Source organism: Mauremys mutica, chromosome 2 (genome assembly GCF_020497125.1).
Source record: "Mauremys mutica isolate MM-2020 ecotype Southern chromosome 2, ASM2049712v1, whole genome shotgun sequence".
Lineage (NCBI taxonomy): Eukaryota > Metazoa > Chordata > Testudines > Geoemydidae > Mauremys > Mauremys mutica.
The window spans coordinates 266723248-266730186 of record NC_059073.1 but is presented as its reverse complement, the minus strand read 5'-3'; positions in this window follow the sequence as shown (position 1 = coordinate 266730186).

The following is a 6939-nucleotide window of genomic DNA, read 5'->3' as shown; positions in this document are numbered from 1 at the left end:
TTCCATAAGCATATATGTAGCACAAATGAAAGAGGTTGGTCAGTAACTCTTGAGATCTTTCAGTGGCTTTCTTGGTTTTGGAATGGCTATGACCTTTGCCCCACTCCCATTTTTTGGGAGGCAACTGTATTGGAAACATTGATTGAACCAAAGCAGCCAGCTTTTCGGACTAGGTAAAGTAAGGAACTCCATAGGGATACAATCCTGGAGCCTTTCCTGTTTTCATAAGCTTTATGGCCTGCTCCAGCTCTTAGTCTGAAAAAGGCGCCATCAAGTTTGAAGCCACGCTAGAAGTCTGCCATCTCTCTGAAACATTAGAGAGACAAGGTGGGTGAGGTAATATCTTTTGTTGGACCAACTGATTTTTCTGACATACCTGGCACATTAAGCAGCAATAAACAAATTACATCATACTTATTTAAGATGTATACCTGTTTGGGAACCAAGACATTAGTTATATCATTAAGGATGAATGCACAAGGTCTAGGCTCGGTCACATTATGGTGAGCAGAATCAAAACGAGCTGCTCCCTCTGTAGGGAAGTTCTTCCTCATAATTCAACCTGATGGGACATTGCCTGGCTTTGAGTTGCCATCCTATTTCTGGTGCTAGCTCAACCATTTTAGAGGTGGGGCAGGTAAGTGTGCAGCAAATGACCACATCTGGGGACTCAGAAACAGCCATCTGTGTAGCTGTGGTGCAACTGAGGATGCTGTACACCTCCTGAATGGCTGCTCATCTCGTGCCAGTATAACCCACACACCTCCTGGGAGTGGTGTTCTGTCCCATCTAGTGGCACTGAGACCACTTAGAGAGCAATTAATGAGTCTGCTCTGCAGCCTTAGCTAACAGCCAGTTTGCTTTTAGCTCATGCAGTAGAGCAGGGGGTGAGCAAACTTTTTGGCCTGAGGGTCACATCAAGGAATAGAAATTGTATGGTGGGCCATAAATGCTCACAAAATTGGGGTTGGTGTGCGGGAGGAGGTGAGGGCTCTGGTTGGGGGTGCAGGCTCTGGGGTGCGGCTGGGGATGAGGAGTTTGGGGGTGTAGGAGGGTGCTCTGGGCTGGGACCAAGGGGTTCAGAGGGCGAGAAGGGGATCAGGGCTGGGGAAGGGGTGCAGTTTGCAGCTGGGGGTGCAGGCTGGGGATGAGAGGTTTGGGGTGCAGGAGGGTACTCCGGGCTGGGATCAAGGGGTTTGGAGGGTGGGAAGGGGACCAGGGCTGGGGCAGAGGGTTGGGGCATGGGGAAAGGCTAAGGGGTGCAGGCTCCAAGCGGTACTTGCCTCAAGCAGCTCCTGGAAGCAGTGGCATATTCCTTCTCCAGCTCCTACGCGGAAGTGTGCACACTGTCCCACCCGCAGGCACCACCCCTGCAGCTCCCATTGGAGCACCAGAGGGGGCCACTGGAGCATGTAGGAGCCAGAGCGAGGCCATGCCACGGCTTCTGGGAGCTGTGTGGTGCGGCCCCCAACCCTGCGCCCCAGCTAGAGTACTGGAGCAGGGCCAAGCCACGTGGTGCGACCCTGACCCAGCACCCTGGCCTGAGCAGGGCTGAGCTGTGTGGTGAGGCCCTGACCCAGTACCCCAGCTGGAGCAGGGCCGAGTGCATGGTGCGGCCTCCAACCCAGTGCCCCAGCTGGAGCGGGGCTGAGCCACGTGGTGTGGCCCCCGACCCAGCATCCCAGCTGGAGTGGAGCCGAGCCACATGGTGTGGCTCCTGACCCCACTCCCCAGTGGGAACTTGCAGGCCAGCTTAAAATGGCTTGTGGGCCAGATGCAGGCCGTGGTTTGCCCACCCCTGCAGTAGAGGCTCATGCACTAAGCTCTAGAGGCCCCAGGTTCGATCCCGTCTGCCGACAACTGGGGTCTGTCAGCGTTACACTACTCTACCAGGAAGTCTTTTCAGACTGCATATTGCTGACCCTGAAGCTACTGAATAGCTAAAACATGTATGATGTCTACCTAACCCCTTTTGACATTTTTATCTTTTTTGATTTATACATCTGTTTTATCTCCCAACTTTATATTTTGTATTTTGGACCTTTTCCATCTTACTGTATTGTTTGTGCATTCACTAATAATAGGTACCATTTAAGTCCCAGATAATCAGTGCTTAGGTCTTTGTGGACACTCTGAACAGGAACGAATTTTACCTCAAAAGAGGATTTATTAAAGAGAATCTTGTATAAAGAGTAATCTTTTTATCTATATATCTGTATTTATTTAACAGTACAATTATGTGTAACTTAGATAAACATTCTAGTGATTTTAGATAAGAAGATGCTGCTAAGGTTAAAGCCTGGGATCTGTTTTAAATGCATTAGGGTACTGAGCTGAAGAAACAGTTCTCTTCATAGATGCTTTGGAAGATCCATGGTGCAAATTCTTGCAATTTACATAAATTTGCCATACTTCAGCTACTGCCAAGGTAGGCAAGCTCAGAAGACCACTTAATAATAATAATGCGTAGCTCTATGTTATAGTTTTGTTTCTCCAGTTGCAATAAAATGTTCAAGTACAGCTATAGTCTGAAAAGATACTGAAACTGGCCTTGTGAGTGAGCCTCCTTGTATATCGTCTTTTGACTTACTTCAGCTCAAATCAGGGATGTTCTAGACAGTATTTGGTCCTGCCATGAGGGCAGGGGACTGGACTCGATGACCTCTCGAGGTCCCTTCCAGTCTTACAGTCTATGAATCTATGAATAAATCTACTCAGTTTACAAGTAAAATAAATGAGCTTTCTAATTATCAGCAGTGCAAAATCAGTTGTGTTCTTTCTGGCTCACATATCACCACCAGTAATAAAGATTCTGCAACTGGACCCTAGTCATTAATTCTATTAAAAATGCATAAATGCATAAATGCAAAATACAATTTGACTAGCTCTCCTAGAGATTAATTGAATTGTCTATATAGTGCTAATAGGAGTAAAAGGTAGCAAAATCTTTTGTTTGTATGTATGCGATGCAAGCAGATGGAACTCGGAACATATAAAGGGAGCAGAGAGATTGAGTAAAAAGATGCTATTTGTACACACACAGTTTTCTGTGTACACTTTAATCTAATTCTGAATCTATAGCAGGCTTGTTTTCTTGTTTCAGTAGAGGGTATGCTATGCTCTCTGCCTTTTGAGTAGAAACTCCCCATGTCAACTCTCAAAGTTCCATATTAACACCGAACTTTCACTGGACACAACTCACAAAGGAAACCAGTACAGGAGGGATATAGCAATGTAGCACACTTTGGAATCACTCCTAGCAATAAGAAAATTGATTTAGGGACGAGTTGTGGCAATTTGCAAAGCACAAGGATATACTTAATGCATCTTTCTTTACTAAAGTCATACAAATAACAGACAAATTTGCACTATATATTTCAATCGTCATCTCAGTTGAAAACAGTTTGGCATTTTACACTTCATATTTACTATTTTTTTTTAAAAACTGCTAATTTAACATAAGAACATAAGAACGGCCATACTGGGTCAGAGCAAAGGTCCATCCAGCCCAGTATCCTGTCTACCGACAGTGGCCAATGCCAGGTGCCCCAGAGGGAGTGAACCTAACAGGTAATGATCAAGTAATCTCTCTCCTGCCATCCATCACCACTCTCTGACAAACAGAGGCTAGGGACACCATTCCTTACCAATCCTGGCTAATAGCCATTAATGGACTTAACCACCATGAATTTATCCAGTTCTTTTTTAAACCCTGTTATAGTCCTAACCTTCACAACCTCCTCAGGCAAGGAGTTCCACAAGTTGACTGTGCACTCTGTGAAGAAGAACTTCCTTTTATTTCTTTTAAACCTGCTGCCCATTAATTTCATTTGTTGGCCTCTAGCTCTTATATTATGGGAACAAGTAAATAACTTTTCCTTATTCACTTTCTCCACATCACTCATGATTTATATACCTCTATCATATCCCACCTTAGTCTCCTCTTTTCCAAGCTGAAAAGTCCTAGCCTCTTTAATCTCTCCTCATATGGGACCCATTCCAACCCCTTAATTATTTTAGTTGTCCTTCTCTGAACCTTTCCTAATGCCAGTATATCTTTTTTGAGATGAGGAGACCACATCTGTACGCAGTATTCAAGATGTGGGCGTACCATGGATTTATATAAGGGCAATAAGATATTCTCCATCTTATTCTCCATCCCCTTTTTAATGATTCCTAACATCCTGTTTGCTTTTTTGACTGCTTCTGAACACTGCGTGGACATCTTCAGAGAACTATCCATAATGACTCCAAGATCTTTTTCCTGACTCGTTGTAGCTAAATTAGCCCCCATCATATTGTATGTATAGTTGGGGTTATTTTTCCCAATGTGCATTACTTTACATTTATCCACATTAAATTTCATTTGCCATTTTGTTGCCCAATCACTTAGTTTTGTGAGATCTTTTTGAAGTTCTTCACAGTCTGCTTTGGTCTTAACTATCTTGAGATCGTTGCCACCTCACTTTTTACCCCTTTCTCCAGATCATTTATGAATAAGTTGAATACGATTGGTCCTAGGACTGACCCTTGGGGAACACCACTAGCTACCCCTCACTATTCTGAAAATTTACCATTTATTCCTACCCTTAGTTCCCTGTCTTTTAACCAGTTCTCAATCCATGAAAGGATCTTCCCTCTTATCCCATGACAACTTAATTTACGTAAGAGCCTTTGGTGAGGGACCTCATCAAAGGCTTTCTGGAAATCTAAAATATATCATGGATAGGCAACATACTTCACAAGCACCTCACGTTGTCTTAATAATAATAATAATCTTACACTTATGTAATACCTCTCATCCGAAGAACCACAAAGAGCTTTATAACTCTGTAGCATCCACTACTGCAAGGCAGCTACCAGAGATGGGGTAGAACACAGAAGGTGTTTAACAAACCTTATTAATGTTAAATGATGGTTTAGGGCAGGGAATAATGGAGACTGCAGGAGGTGAGGTTTGCATGGCTCAGAGAACTATTAAGAGAAAAGAACCTTTTAATTCTAGGTTGCCAGTTTGGACATGACAAAACTTGATAGTGACCAAAAGTTGTGGTCAGCTGAGGTCTGTTTGGTACCTGTGCTCAGTGAGCTGGTGGTTTCAGTCCAGAGCAGGGGTGGGCAAACTTTTTGGCCTGAGAGCCACATCTGGGTATGGAAATTGTATGGTGGGCCATGAATGCTCACAAAATTAGGGATTGGGCTATGGGAGAAGGTGAGGGCTCTGGGGTGGAGCCAGAAATGAGGAATTCTGGGTGTGGGAGGGGGCTCCGGACTGGAGCAGGGGGTTGAGGTGCGGGCTCTGGGGTGGGACTGGGGATGAGGGGATAGGGTGCAGGAGGGTGCTCTGGCCTGGGACCAAGGGGGTCAGAGGGCGGGAGGGGGATCAGGACTAGGGCAGGGGGTTGGGGCGCAGGAGGGGGTCAGGGGTGCAGGCTCCAGGTGGTGCTTACCTCAAGCAGTGGCATGTCCCCTCTCTAGCTCCTATGCAGAGGCACGGCCAGGAGGCTCTGCATGCTGTCCCATCCACAGGTGCTGCCTCTGCAGCTCCCATTGGCTGCAGTTACTGGCCAATGGGAGCTGCAGAGCTGGAGCTTGGGGTCAGGGCAACATATGGATTCCCCTGGCTGCCCCTATGCATAGGAACTGGAGTGAGGACATGCTGCGGCTTCCAGGAGCCACTTAGAGCGGGGCAAGCCCCAGATCCCTCTCCCTGGCAGGAGCTCGAGGGCCAGATTAAAATGTCTGAAGGGTCGGATGTGGCCCCTTGGCTGTAGTTTGCCCACCCCTAGTCCAGAGTCTAGTAAACAGGTTTTTCTATAATAAAAAACCACCACAATAATTAGCACTAACCACAGTTTCATAAACACTGAATTCACTAAATAAATAATAATAAAAAAATAGACAGAACATAGTCATCCAGACTAGCTCTCCACTACACCACCTTTATTCCTTCAAAAAGTGTCATGACTTTTTTCATAACACAAATTGATCATGAGCCATTTTATTTTTGAAATCTGTGACCTAGGAATGGGAGTGGGAAGTGAGTCAGGAAAAAAATCCACCCACTCCACTGAGTCATTTCCAGTGCCTCTAAGAGGGATTTGGTTGGGTTGAGGGGAAAGGAATCTATATCTACAATTTTTCATATGACATTGAATTAGGCTCAGCAAGTCCAGCAACCTCTCCTCTTGTCTCCCACTTCAAATGTTGCTGTTTTTCAGGGAAGCCTTTAAACTGACATCTTGATCTCATTTTGGTCATTGAGGAACCAATCAACTTCCACTAACGTAGATAGAAAGACTTCATGGGAGTTGAGTCAGGCCCTATGGAACTGTCTGCAACAAGAGAGGTGTAAGTGCCAAATAGCATCATGGTTCAACGATGGGTTAAACATTTTAAATTATTCATGAGCAAATTTGATTTGAATGTGCAAATTTTTGTTATAAATTAATTTAAAAAGCCATAAGCTGCAAAAATACACAAGTCATTATTAAGTAAAAAAAATCCGGATTATTTCACAAAAAACATCATTCACCTACATTACATTAAGCCATAAGTATAAATAACATACAAGAATACAAAATGCTTTTTTATGTGCAAGGGGCCTACATTACAGTTAGTGTGGGAACCATACATTGAATGTCTTGGCTTTTGTGTATTTAAATTCTCACTATAACATTGCAATAAGTTAGGGTTTTTTAAATTTTGTACTGAATATTAAAGTGTTAGAATTTGCCTTCATTTCAACAACACAGTTAAGCCACTGAGTACCTGACTCAGCTCACAGCTAAAGAGCCACAGCATCAAATTTCCCAACCCACTTAATCTGAAAGCCTGCCAAAATAGGTGAAAGACCTTATAAATATGTAAAGCAGGAAGTTCAAATAACACAGTCGTGGAAACATCCAGTGATTGATTCCCTTTTAAAACAATAAAAAT